The following is a 15,392-nucleotide window of genomic DNA, read 5'->3' on the forward strand; positions in this document are numbered from 1 at the left end:
GCCGGTTCGGAATGTAGATTCTACCGAGAAGAACCGGCAAGAAACTTCCATTAGAATTAACTACATACTACAGGATATTGTTCCATATAGTTTACTAGTAAAAACAAATACTTTGATATCTGTACAAGGAGGTCGCATATAGAATTCTTGACACCAGATATAAGATGTGTCCAATCGGTTACTGGTTTCAAGAACTAGTAAAACCTAATTACTTGTCTTGACAAACCTGTCTTATTGTTTCCACTGGTCCTGTCGTAGTGGATTATTCGCCGGAGAATCGAAATTGCGATTCAACGATTAAATACTGTTAATATTCTTGATATTATTCCAAGCGGTCATGATTTGTACAGTAGGTGGTCGCCATCAATGAGCTTTACTTTAAAATTAACAAAAAGTTAATTTATATATTTTGAATTTGATGAAGAACCAAAAAAATTTAATCACAGATTTGAATCTGCAACTTAATTTAAAACATACTTATATAAACTGAACCGCTGTGAATCTAATGACCTTCTAACAGTAGAATGGAATAAAACACGTTTATCTTATACAATGTTTAGTCGTATAAATGAAATGAGTTCAATCAAAAGTCATCATTGATTCCATACATTCCAGTTTTATTCCTAAAACCAACATCTACCAGCTGACACCGGTAAAACGTAGCATATACTGAATTCGAATGGTAAAAGCCCGATCAAATCGTCCCATTTTCAGAAATACTTACATTTACCAACTCATATCGGTAAACACTATGACTTACTCTTAAATCTTAGGATATATATATATGTATGTCACAATACATCTTCACAAAATTTCATAACATTAATAGTATAGTACTAAAATTCAAAGTTTCTTATAAAGTTCGATTCGAAATCATCTTCATCAAACATAAAACCTGACGATCGTAAAACCATTCTACAAATATTTGACATTTATTTGAAGGTAACATTAACATTTCACGTTTACAGCACCCATGAAGGAGATGAGATGATTGTATCTTATTTAAACATAAATGGATGCTGCGTTTAACATCCGTCACGAGAACTTATGTATCCTTTAAACATACTATAAATTATATAACAATATCAAAATATACTTTATTTGAGTAGGCTTTTACAAGCACTTTTGAATGGACATTTTACAAAACTTTATTAAGTGAAGCTACCACCGGTTCGGAATAGAGATTCCGAGAAGGACCGACAAGAAACTCAGTAGATACTATTTTGCAATATTTAAAATAAGAAGTTAGGTAAATTAAATACAGTTATATACGTAGGTACACAATATATCCTGCCTGGAAGTCAACAAGTATTATTAGCTCCTCGTTTTTTATTATCTATATAGTGTTGTATTAGTGTTGCATATCGATAGTCCACTATCGATAGACTATCGATAGACTAGTTGTATTGAATAATATATGTATATATAGTCTGTGAAAAGGATGAACGGCTTAAGCGCCAAAATTTACGTTTTGGAAAATGGGATTTAAAGTAGATATTTTAAACTTCATTTGAAATATAAAGTCAAAATTCCCTATTAAATATAGATATAGTCAAAAATCTAACACCGGTTTGGAAATTAACACCTCGGACCCGAGAAGAATCGGTGAGAGAAACTCAGCGGGATCTTTTTAATGTAATTTTTTACTATATATTTTAGACGGGTAACACTGATTGTCCGGTTTGAAGAGTAAGTGATTATAGAGAGTCAGATTGGTGGCGAAATGGTGATGTAAGGAATGGTCAAATTCCTTACAGCATCAATGTCTATGACCAGTGACCACTTACCACCAAGTGGCCAATTAGCTCGTCTACCTACCATATTAAAATAACAATTATACCTACATATAGTTGTGATTCTGTTAAAATAAGATAAATCTCGATACAGACAGATAGAGTTGCTTTAGCGTTATATAATAATACTAGCAAAACTAGTCGTGGCTCGTTATGTGGTAATTTATGTTAAATATAATATATTCTATATGTAATATATCAAATACAATATATAATTTATTAAAATTGGCTTTTACAAAGATATATACAAAAGCGAAATACCGCTCACTGATTAATCACGAAATCTCAGAAACCATAACACTTGCAAACTTGAAATTTGACAGATATGTTCCCTATAGGGTGTAGACATTCGCTAAGAACGGATTTTACGAAACTCGGTTATCGTCGGTACGGTTGGAAGTTCGTGTTTTATAAATTTCGAGCGTTTAAAGCCGCAGGTTCAGCTTTAAACATAAAGTTAGGCTTGTAATTTAGAGCAACCTTCATTTAATAATGCAGAGCTCCAATAAGGATTTTAAGAAGTTCTATCTTTTCGATGAATTTTTAAGAATTCGGTAACTCGAATTAAGTGTCATTCCTATATAACACCACGTGGGGAACATTTAACTGATAGTATTGATGTTATGACTCGCCAATAGATGGCGTTATAACATATCAACTTCTATAACGGTCAACTGGTCGCCATGACAGTTTACACTACACAAGCAAAACATTTGCGAAGGTTTGCTAGTGTAGTTTAATTAAACAAAATACAATACTTTAACTCTAGTATGTTATTTGTATGTATTTATGGATATATACACGAATACCACAATTGCTTTGCATAAATATTCAAGCTAGGAAACCACGGGATTTAGGGTTGCCAATTTTCAATTTAAAAATAATTAAACTTAAATTAAGTTTACGTGACTAAGATTAAACGATGCAACCATGAATGATTTCATTGTTTCATATTCTAAATAGTGTTAGGTATGTTATTTATATAATAAAATTATATATCTGTTTGTTATATAATAAAGTAAATAGTATATTAATCAAGTCCGGATTCCAAAGGTTGAAAAGAATTATTATTATTACTTTTAATAAGTAAGTTAGTATTAAATAAATAAATATTGCACAACATCACATACATTACTCTGATCCCAATGTAAGTAGCTAAGGCACTTGTGTTATGGAAATCAGAAGTAACGACGGTACCACAAACACCCAGACCGAAGACAACATAGAAAACTAATGAACTTTTTCTACATCGACTCGGCCGGGGATCGAACCCGGGACATCGGAGTGGCGTACCCATGAAAACCGGTGTACACACTACTCGAACACGGAGGTCGTCAATTTTATTTTTTTTGTTAATTAATCAACCAATCTAACCGCCCACACAATCACATAAAAAAATATCATCAAAATCGATTCAGTCGTTGAGAAGCCAATGACATACGTACTACTTTGTTTAAAAGATCCTTTATCGTTTAATTTTTTTTACATATAACGTTTATATGTAATGTACATTTTTTACTGGCAACCCTACAGGTTCTATAAGAGAATTCCAGGCGTTTTATAATCATCTGATCGTGGGTCGTTGACCTTGCCTTCGTCCTTTTACCGTCAAGGAATAAGAATGTTGATATGATAATGGGGGGTAAAACCTAGGTCTTCGATTACGCATACAGAACACAATGCTACTAAACCTGACGCGCGCCCTCAACGTGAGAGCCGACAGTGATTTGTTTTGTTGCAGCTCACAAAGAAAACCATCTATATTGTTACCCCCCCCGAAATCGTTGTCAACGATTTGATAGTAGAATTACCCCCAGTGAGTTATTTAAAACACACAATTAAATACAATTTCTTTAAACATAATAATAATCAATTAAATATTAGATTAATATACTTTTAAATATCTAAGCGTTTTCGTTGTGTCGCTTTGTCGCAAAGATGTGGCCTTCGCATTATATTTCACATCGCTATCGTTTCGCTTGGTTGCGCGAGTGTATTCAGTCTTTAAATTAATAGTCCAATATAATTTTATTATTATTTCTTTTTACATTAATCATCCAATAGTATCAAATTATGTTATATAGCCAAAGTGATCACCTGATGGCAAGTGGTCACCACGCCATTGGCTGTAGGAAATATTAACCATTCCTTAGATCATCATTGCGCCACCAAACCTGGGAGCTAAGATGTCATTCTTAGACTTCAAACTGGAACATAAAAATACTGAGTAATTGCTCTTTGGGGGGCGAATATCTGCTTCCTACACAGACGGGGCGCACAGAGCCTTATCAAGAAAATCACTACATAGATAAAACAAAGTCGCTTCCCGCTGTCTGTCGGTCCCTATCTATGCTTAGATCTTTAAATCTACATAGCGGACTTTGATGGGATAATTTAATAGATAGATTAATTTAAGAGGAAGGTTTTTGTGTATAATACGCGCATAATATATTAAATAAACACATTTTTTTTGCGCTTATATAACGCTGGCTGAACCCTAGATAGATCAAAATATCACTACAGTATTGTACACTTTAAAAAGGTATCTATATCTTGGGGATAATCCACAATAACAATTTTTTATCCTGTACTTTTTACGAGAAATAATGACCTATTTACGAAGCGATTTCAAGCAATACAGTATTAATCCTTATCCAATTAAGTACCTTAGATACATTGTGCATTTAATATTGATCAATATGACCCAGAACTTACTGAAAAAGTTGTGGACGTTGTATATTTAGTAGCAGCACTGCGACCGTGCGAAGCCGAAGAAATAATTATTGTATACGAATTTCGACCAATGGGCGAACTGTGTTTTTTTTTTTAATCAGTGATACAATAGACGAAACGTAACAACAAATGACGTAATATATTAATAAGGTCATTGCATTAGTTACAGCTGAGGTCACTGAGGTACAGGGTTCGTTTCCATTACACGTTTGACAAATTATAACTTTTTTTTTTAACATGAGCCACCTGATGGCTAATATGTTCTTGTACCTGAAGTTACACTGGCTCACTTAATATATAATATAAATATATAAATTATAAATGCTAGTGTGCTTGTTGATTTGTAGAAATTCAGCAAACACGTTATCGGGGATGCGCTGAAGGATATAGGGTACGGAACTCCTACCCCTACCCCCAAAATGCGGCCTAAGCAGCTGGTGGAAACAAGTATAAATATTAAATATTAGTGTGTTTGTTTAATTTATTTATTGTGTATATTAACATGATCACCTCTCGGGTAAGGGATTGGTACAATCTGAGGGGAACTCCAGCACTGCGCGCTTATTAAATCGTATGTAGAATCAGTAAAGGTTCCTATAAAGGTACATTCAACAACAAATTCATTATCTGGTTGGTACCAATGGTAGCAAAGTGAATCTTCAGTTTGCACATGTAAAAAGTCGCAGGATCGATTCTGAAAATCTCTCATAAAAAACGCAAGCTTTCAACTTAATGGGTATTGTTATTTAAAAAAAAAAAAAAAAGACGGAATTATATAAAAAATAGCTTAATAGAATCTGTCTTAGTTATAATAATGATTATTAAAAAAAATTTGATACAATAAAATTTTGATAATTGTTTTTTTTTTTTTTTTTAAATTCGTCGTCTGTATGTTTATTTCGTGCGACAATGGAAACAGTGCGCAACGCTCTACTGCGCACTTTCACTGCTGATGTGTATCGTAACGCGTAGATGAACAGTCTTGGGATGTATTCCTACATATACATATATAGAAGACATTGTATATGTATTGTTAGAGACTAGCCCTAGCCTGCATACGGTGCTACGTCATAGGCTATTATAATTAATTATACCATTAATAATATCACATATTATAAATATATACAATTATTATTGTAATTAATTGATCAATAATTTGTACAACTTTGGTTAATATGGGATAACATTTAATATTGGCATGTAACACTATTTCTTATTTTAAAAATGATTGAGCTGTCATAAGGAAAACAATTGGATGATTGTATATATTGATTGGAGCATCATTGTAAAAACATAATTTTATTTTGCCATCCCGAACTACTGAAATTACAGTATATAATATTAAACATGACTATGATATCAACCAAACAATCTTTGCTTTTAAATTGAGTGCTCTTAGGCCCGTATTATAGAATCTCAGTTATGAATCTAGTTTTAAAACAAATTTTAAGTATCGCTTTTATTTGAGAACGACTTTTAAAATAATACTTATTACTCGTATTTTTTTTTCATTTTAACAAAAAAAAAATGAATAGAATCATATTTGATAGAAAATCGTAGCTCAAGTATCGATTTGATCTTAGTTTACTTCAAAACTATCTATTTATCTATCAAGTAAGCTTGAAAACAGATCATATGTACGTAAACATCCCAGGAAGATACTTACGTGATGCCTGAGATCTTTTTACAATGGACGTTAGAACATGTAAATGCAAATTTTAACTTTATTTAAAACATGAATACTTACAATAATATCAATAATATATTAATATTATTATTAAACATAAATTTACGTGAACTATAGTTAGCACCTGAATTGCAAATCTTGGAATTTCTGTTTACTTGGTGGTAGGGCTTTGTGCATGCCCGTCTGGCTACCACCCACTCATCAGATATTCTACCGCCAAACAGCAGTACTCAGTATTGTAGTGATCCGGTTTGAAGGGTGAGTGAGCCAGTGTAACAGGCACAAGGGACGTAATATCTTAGTTCCCATGATTCGTAACGCTTGGCGATGTAAGGAATGGTTAATATTTCTTACAGCGCCTTTGTCTAAGGGCGGTGGTGACCACTTACCATCAGGTGGTGTTAAGAAATATTTTTGAGAAAATTATTAAAGAAAACTATGTTCGTTTTGTGACATAAAACTATATATTAAAACAACATTTTTAAAGTTTGACAGAAGAAGAATATTTTTTAAAATATAAATGAACCTCCTTTTAGAATTTGACATGTTAATAGCAAAAAAAATAGTTTTAACTAAACACGTGGCCCATTTGGTCGCTCGCCAATCGATAATATAAAAAATATACATATATATACTTTACTGCCAAACAACATCATATATTGTTGCAATCCAGTTTAAAGGATAAATGATTAGCGTAATTATAATAGAAGGTACACATTTTTAGTTCCGAGGGTTGATGGTTGATGGTGCTTTGCTGATGGGCTAATGTATATAAGTATATAAGGGCGGTTGTGACCTTATTATCATGTGGCTGATTTTTAAGTCTGTCTATATATATATAACAATAAAAATCAGTCCATTAACATGAAACAGATATACCAATGTCCTTTTTTATTACAGTACTAGCGTTTAACCTGGCTTCATACGCGTGAGATTAATAATAAAATATATTATGCTATGATAAGTACGATTTTTTTTTAATTGGTCCTCTTACCTACGAAACAAAACAAATTATACCTCTTAACAATATTAGTATACATACTATGTATAAAGAAGTATTATTATTTTTATAACGTGTCTAATGATAATCCAAAAATAAATACATTTTTATATTAATTAGATATAATTAATTGATTTTTTTATGATGTAGGTAGCTGGTGGTAAGTGGTCTACATCATAGATATCACGACCCTCGTTCCTACAGTAACGCTGGCTCAATCACCTTTCAAACCGGAACACGCCAATACTAAGTCGGTAGAATATTTGACGAGTCTGTGGTACGTACAGACTTGCACAAAGCCCTAACCAGTTAAATATTATAATATCCTTCAAATTCTTTAAACAAAAACAGCCTTATATGGCGTAACTAATATTTTTCAAACGTGACACGAATATGGGTCGCTCGTTGCAGCCCGATCACGTCGTATTCCGTCAGTCACGTTACGTAACTGTATAATTGACGTGACGAGAAATTAACTTTGAATAGTTTTGGAGGCATTCATTTAAAATGGCTGCCATGATTTTTATGGTTTTTATATTCTTTATTTGAAACAATTCAACCAACTTGTAGCGGCGTGACAGCCGAGATGGAACAGTGGTTAGAACGCGTATATCTTAATCGATGATTTCATGTTCAAATCCAGGCAAGCACCACTGAATTTTCATATGTTTAATTTGTATTTATAATTCATCTCGTGCTCGGCGGTTAAGGAAAACGTCGTGAGGAGCACTTTTTAATCGTCATTTAACAAAATATTTAAAGTAAAGCTACTACCGGTTCGGAATGTAGATTCTACCGAGAAGAACCGGCAAGAAACTCAGTAGCTACTCTTTTTCAATATCTAAAAATACAGTCATGTTAGTTAAATACAATTATATATGTATGTTATGTCTCCTGTCCGGAAGTCAACAAGCATTAACTCCACGCTTTTTTACCATCAATACAATCTTGTATCGAATAATATGCCTTCTTTACCGATGTATTTTTTACAAATGACTTGATACTATGAAACGGCAAAGTTAAAAATATCAGGGTTCTTGTCTGGTCTGATGAATTTTGGTTTAACAATTGTTAAACAAACTCCACTGCGTGGAGTTCCACCTTCTCCTCAAGATAGTAATGTTGAATAGGAACGTACTAATAGTATATATACTATTTATTTATATGTAGAAGTCGACAACATATATCCGCAAAATTCGTATATTTCGTAAATCCATAAAATTCAATGACATGACAGTTCAAAGGGCGGCCATGTTTGACGTTTACGGGTGCGTTCAGTGAGTGTGTCAGAAATAATAATTTCGTGCTCCGATACGGTAAGTTTAATGGAAACTTATCTGCAATGAATTATTAATAAATGATAAACCCTATTTGATTAGTTTTATTTATTTTACTTGAGCGAAGCCGGGTTTTTATCTAGTATTTGTATATTATATAAACATAGCCTAGATATAAAATATGCAGGTTGCGTTGTAATCTTCTTATGGTCGAGGGCTCATTACCGCCATATTTGACTCGACCCAGTGACCTCGTCTGACTAGCTCACTTAACCTTGGAAGGTCAGTAACACAATTTAAACAATCCATTTAATATAAATGATTTGTCTGTGTGTTCTGCGAAATCTTCGTCGATTTTAATGTATTTTTTATAGGATAAAAATGTTTGAAAAAACGATTCTACCGAGATGAACTGACAATATACTTAGTTTCTAAGCTTCAAAATAACATACGAAAATTATATATATAACTACATTTTAGTAGGTTTCAGATATAAAAAGCTTATGCCCATGGGGTTGCCTTTCCTTGGGGTTCAAGCTCGCTTCATACCAAATTTCATCAAATTCATTCAGAATTTTTTTTTATATATCATATATTACGTAATAGATAGAAATATTAGCCTATCTATCTAAAGGATGGTTAATATTTCTTATATCGCCAAAGCGCCACCAACCTTGGGAACTGAGATGTTATGTCCCTTGCGCCTGCAGTTACACTGGCTCACCTTTGAAACCGGAACACAACAATACCAAATATCGCTGCTTGGCGGTAGAATATCTTATGAGTGGGCGGTACCTACCCAGATGCACAACCCCCTACCACAAAGTAAGCCTTGAAATCGTAACGGTACGGACAGATAGATAATGTTACTTGCGCGTTTATAATATTAGTATATATGGCACAGTAGCTCAATCTTCTTGGAGACGATTCCACCAGGCTGCTCCAAATCGTTTCAGTGATTTCGCCGTAGAAGCGTAACAGACACATGCAACCTGCATGGAGGATAGGTATTCTCACGATGTTTTTCTGAATTATAAACACAAATTAAGCATTTGAACCCGTTTGCAAGTCATTTGAACCCGGACGTCGGTTAAGATGCACGCGTTGTAACCCCTGGACCATAACGGCTCTATGATATATGAATGATTATCAATTTGAGATTATATAGATGAATTAAAGTGTATTCAAACATCGTTTTACTTTCAAACAACAAGATTTTTCTTATTTTCATTTATTGCTAAACAATGAAACCTCTTTTTATATCTACGATTCAAATCGACGTTAAAGTAACTCTTGGAATAAACTATGTTTCGAACAAAGGGTAATATTTAAAGGACTGTCTGATTTGCATTTAAATTCATGACTGTATAAGGATAATAATTTGAAAAGGGCGAGAACACTGTATACGTGGATAGAATTTTATTTTATAGACAGACAATAAAATACACAATCTGGATATGTAATACTAGTTGTAACCTGCGGCTTTTCTCGCGTTTTCGGGGTTGGTCGTCAGCTGTTGGGGATAAAAAATTAACCTATATCCTTGGAGTTCAAGCTTGCATCATAAAAAAAAAACTAAATTAGGTTCAGTGATGAAAGACCGACAGAGACATACAGACAGAGTTACTTTTGCAATATTAGCATATAAGTATAGATAACAATATATACATAACATAAGCAGCCTGTAAATTTCCCACTGCTGGGCTAAGGCCTCCTCTCCCTCTGGAGAAGGTTTGGAGCATATTCCACCACTGCACCAATGCGGGTTGGTGGAATACACATGTGGCAGAATTTCGTTGAAATTAGACACATACCGGTTTCCTCACGATGTTTTCCTTCACCGCCGAGCACGAGATGGAATTATAAACACAAATTAAGCACGTGAAAATTCAGTGGTGCCTTAAGATGCACGCGTTCTAACCACTGGGCCATCTAGGCTCATAATATAATAAAAAATGAATAAATAAAAAATGAAAGATGTCCTGGTACATCCGGTTGGAACGTAGTTGCCTTCGCTATAAATCAAAATCAAAATATACTTTATTCAAGTAGACTTTTACAAGCACTTTTGAACCGTCATTTAACAAACCATATTAAGTAAAGCCGGTTGGGAATGTAGATACTAATGAGAAGGACCGGCAAGAAACTCAGTAGATACTCTTTTTCAACATCTAAATATATATATTAAATGACAGTCATCGTTCAATTTATTTAAAATTAGAACATAAAAAAAAAATGAGTGACAGAAAGAGACAGAGAGATTGACAAAGGTACACTATACTGCAGGCCGTGTAAAAGTACTTCGTTCCAAAACAGAAAGTATGAAAAACTAAAAAAACCTTTAAGATTTAAATATAATTTGTAAACTATTTTTGTATTCACTCATTTTTTAGGCTAACAGGTCTAATTCTTTATAATATGGTCATCACTGCTGACTACACTTTAAACTATTAAAATTTTATTTAACATCAACAATGCAGTTTTAACCGTCAACGCGCCAACCTTGAAAATTAAGACGTCCTCTTTGCCCAGTACACTTTTTTCTCGTCATACTTGTTACTAGGTGTTACTCAGACTCAGAGTCAGAGTCAGACTCTTACTCTGACTCTGACTCTGACTCTGACTCTGACTCTGACTCTGACTCTGACTCTGACTCTGACTCTGACTCTGACTCTGACTCTGACTCTGACTCTGACTCTGACTCTGACTCTGACTCTGACTCTGACTCTGACTCTGACTCTGACTCTGACTCTTACTCTGACTCTGATTTTGATGGTACCTAGACTACTTTGCACGCAGCCCAATCGCGAAATTTCTCACAACGTATTTCTTAATCAGATTCTTAATTGGAGCCGAGATGGCCCAGTGGTTAGAACGCGTGCATCTTAACCGATGATTTCGGGTTCAAACCCAGGCAGGCACCACTGAATATTCATGTGCTTAATTTGTGTTTATAATTCATCTCGTGCTCGGCGGTGAAGGAAAACATCGTGAGGAAACCTGCATGTGTCTAATTTCAACGAAATTCTGCCACATGTGTATTCCACCAACCCGCATTGGAGCAGCGTGGTGGAATATGCTCCATACCTTCTCCTCAACGGGAGAGGAGGCCTTAGCCCAGCAGTGGGAAATTTACAGGCTGATTATGTTATGTTATATGTTATATTATATATTTCTTAATCAAGCGCAATCATAAACACTTTTACATTTTACTTCTAAAATAATTGTATTTGCAATTAAATTCTACAATTTTTATTCTAGAACATTTATTTGTTAAACTATGACCTATTATTTTAAAATCTAAGTTCGAACTAAAGTACTGAGTCGAGTAAGTGAACGGCAAACGCCCGTCGACTTTCGAGTGACAAAAACGATTTTGAAATATATCGACCTGAATACGTGAATTATTGATGAAGTTTTGTAATGTTTGTCCCGCCGCTTGATAGTGAATACGCCGGTTGATGTAATTATTGTTGGAGAATGATTAAACAGTTTTACAAACTGAAATAATACGAAGACTTTAAAATAAATCATTATTATTCATGTAAAAAAACCAAATTCAAAAAACAAATTCTATTTTCAAGTATAATTAAATATTATAATATTTATAAAACTCGACTGACATAAGCCGCCATTTTGGTTTTATTAAAGACTAACTATAGCAATGTCACTCGGAATGGTGTAAGGATTCTAATACTGCATTTTTTAAGATACAGGTAAATATTCTATCTGATGGTGAGCGGTCACAGTTATAGTTTCCAAGGTCGGTGTCAATGGGCATTTTAAATAAGTGTTAATAACAATTTAAAAAAAAATAATCACAGTAAATATATTTATAAACTGTCAATATTTTTTTTGACAAATGTCATTGACGTCCCGATGACTAATCTTCTAATGTGTTTTTTTTTTATGACAAAGATTAAGATTTCATTTTTATATTAATACAAATAAAGGTCTAATTAATTTGTTAGTCAGTTGTCAGTCATGAGCACGACTTACGTTTGAATAATACTATTTTAAAATATTTGAGTCAAATCAAATCCATTTAAGCATGTTTTATTAATAAACATAAATGCCTAAAATAAAGATATACCATGACATACTACTAAAAATTTAAATGTGTTTTGTCATTTCGAACGAGCTAACTAATTTAAAGTGGATATAAGTTGTTCAGTGGAATAGTGTTGTATAATAAACAAAGTTATATTATTTATAAGGAACTGTTTGTAGTGCACTATGTACCAGAGCGATCGCAATACGCATGTGATATTTAAATCTAAGGTTTGTTTGTTCATTCAACTCATCCTGCCTTTGGAATGTACTCTTGTCATAATACGGGTATTGTCAGAATTCTTGCCACGATTCCGCGCGGTCATGATTATCGAGGTAATTAATATTAATATTTGATGATTAATTAACGAAATTAATACGCTCCCTATGTCGTAATCTGGATTTGCAATTAATGAAGTGTACCGCTCACCAGTTAAGTTTATTTAACATGCAATTCATGAGTTTCTAATAACTTATATTTATATATGAAACAAAAACACGTTGTTTGTCTGTGTTGCTATGGTTTTTGAAAAGTTTTTTTAAAATCATTATTATTAATATGGTTATATGAGTGGTGAGGCTTTGTCCCCGTCTGGGTAGGTACCACTCACTCATCAGATATTCCACCACCAAACTGCAGTATCCAGTGTTGTTCCGTGTGAACTATAAACACAAATCGAGCATGAATTCAGTGGTGCTTCGCCCGGGTTTGAATTAAGAATCATCTGCTAAGATTCACGTCTTGTAATCACTGATCCAATATATTATCCATAATTACTAAAAAAAAAAATAAAAAAAAAAAACATTGAAAATCTCATTCAAAAATGTGCGTTCTATTTATTAATGAAATGATCCAAAAAAAATCTAGTTAAAAGGGATCAGATTTCCATCAAATTCTGTAATACTTACATAAAAGTTTACTTTGGTCTCTCTAAACATAGCACTAAATCAGACATAAATGATCACTGTTGGACGGCGAATTACTCGACGAGTGGTACCTACCTAGGGACTCTCACAAGGTTACCTCGAACTTTCAAATACTACAGAATCGTTTATAAGTATTTTATGTTATATTGAAATATTAAATCTCATATTATAAAACAAAAGGCCGACGTAGCGCGGTACATTATTGATGTGTTGACATAAAGACGGGAAATCTGTATTCGATTTTCATTTTGTATTCGCTTTTAAAATGTAAAATTTGCGTATACATTGCAAAGCTATATTACTAATCTGAGAAGAAAGATTCGCTTCTCAGATAATTTATTCTGATTTCATTGCAATAATCAAAAAATATACGTCAAATCACAATCAAAATAAAAAATATATATATTCAGGTAGGCTCAAAAAAGCACTTTTGAATCGTCATGTTACATTGTGGAATTAAATGTAAACCACCTTACCGGTTCGAATAGTAGATTCTACATAGAAGAACCGGCAAGAAACTCAGTAGTTACATTATCAGTAAAGTACAATAAAATTTGTATATATCCTGAACAAAAATCAACAAATACCTAAGTCGACAATTTTTTATCCTTGATTTATATAAATATCTTGTATTCAGTAATGCGTTTTATTTATCAATATTTTATATATGTTATTCGTTTTACTCTATGTACACATATGTATAAACATTATGTAATAAAATAAACAATTGTCTTTGTGTTACGACGGTGTATTTACATAAAATATAAAGACATAACTAACTGTTGCGAAGTGTGCTAGTGGGTCGTGTTGATTGCTTGTTATTTACAATTTTTAAATGTCAATATTATATAATATAATGTATCTTTGAACAGGTTTTTGTTTGGTAAATAAATTAGCAAGTCCTCGCAACAAAGTCTGCGTTGACCTAATTTGTGAACGCGTATATTCGCGTGAGATGTTCGCTTGCGAGAACGTTAAAGTCTCGAATGTCACCTGAATATTCTGTACGCAGGATGTATAATAGAGCATAAACGTGGGCAAACAGAGATGAAGAACTCTCTTTTACTCTCATAAACGGCTAATCCGAAACGACTCGAAGGAGTTCAATCGAAGGACCAACCGCTTCAAGGCAAAGGAGTGTACACCGTTCCAAATTCTAGGCTACGGGTTGTCATAGAGATTTTTTTCGTCAGAAAATTCCGGATAACTTTTCATCGACCCGACTTTTCCGAATATTTTTTATTATTTCGGATCTTCCTAGCACCTATTTTTTTAAAGAACAGTAGCAACGCCCCGAATCTTTCAAGGTATTACTAATATTCCTATTTACCCCCCCTTTTAAGCTTATCACTTGTGTTAAGAGTGGGGAGGACAATAGCTCCAGGGGTCAGGACGCTTGAATTGAACTCTTAGTTATGACTTATTAATCTCTCATCAGTTAAAACCTATTTCGGAATCATTATCATTATTTTATCATACGAATTCGGGTTCTCCGTCTCGCTCTAAATCACTTAAATGAACTAGCAAGAAATTTACCAGAAATCTTCTACGACTTCTACTTTAAAAAATACTCACAAATATCTAACGTGTTTGCTTGAATTAGAAATCACGCCTTTATGTTAAAAAATCACATGTTTTAATCAACAATGTCATATCTATAAAGTTGTATATCTATATTAACATAAGCAGCTTGAAGAGTTCATTTGTTCGCTTACAAAATTGTTTGTTTTAACGCGCTAATCTAAGTATGTACCATGACATATATCATTTACTTGCTGGTGGTGGTACCTTGTGCTTGCCCATTTGGGTAGCTACCACCCAATCATCGTATGTTCAACCAAACAACAATAATAAGTACTGTTGTGGTTCGTTGTGATGGGCACTGAGAAACAAAGGTGGCCTTAGTAATCTTAGCTCCAAAAGTT

At 33.4% G+C, this 15,392-nt stretch overlaps 1 long non-coding RNA gene across 1 annotated transcript in view; it reads left to right on the forward strand.

Moving 5' to 3' along the window:
• The window catches only part of LOC135194223 (uncharacterized), a 131,105-nt gene that overhangs the window by 98 nt on the left and 115,615 nt on the right, over positions 1 to 15,392 (forward strand). The gene's annotated exons all lie outside the window — the stretch shown is intronic.

This window comes from Vanessa tameamea, chromosome 28 (assembly GCF_037043105.1).
Source record: "Vanessa tameamea isolate UH-Manoa-2023 chromosome 28, ilVanTame1 primary haplotype, whole genome shotgun sequence".
Classification (NCBI taxonomy): Eukaryota; Metazoa; Arthropoda; class Insecta; order Lepidoptera; family Nymphalidae; genus Vanessa; species Vanessa tameamea.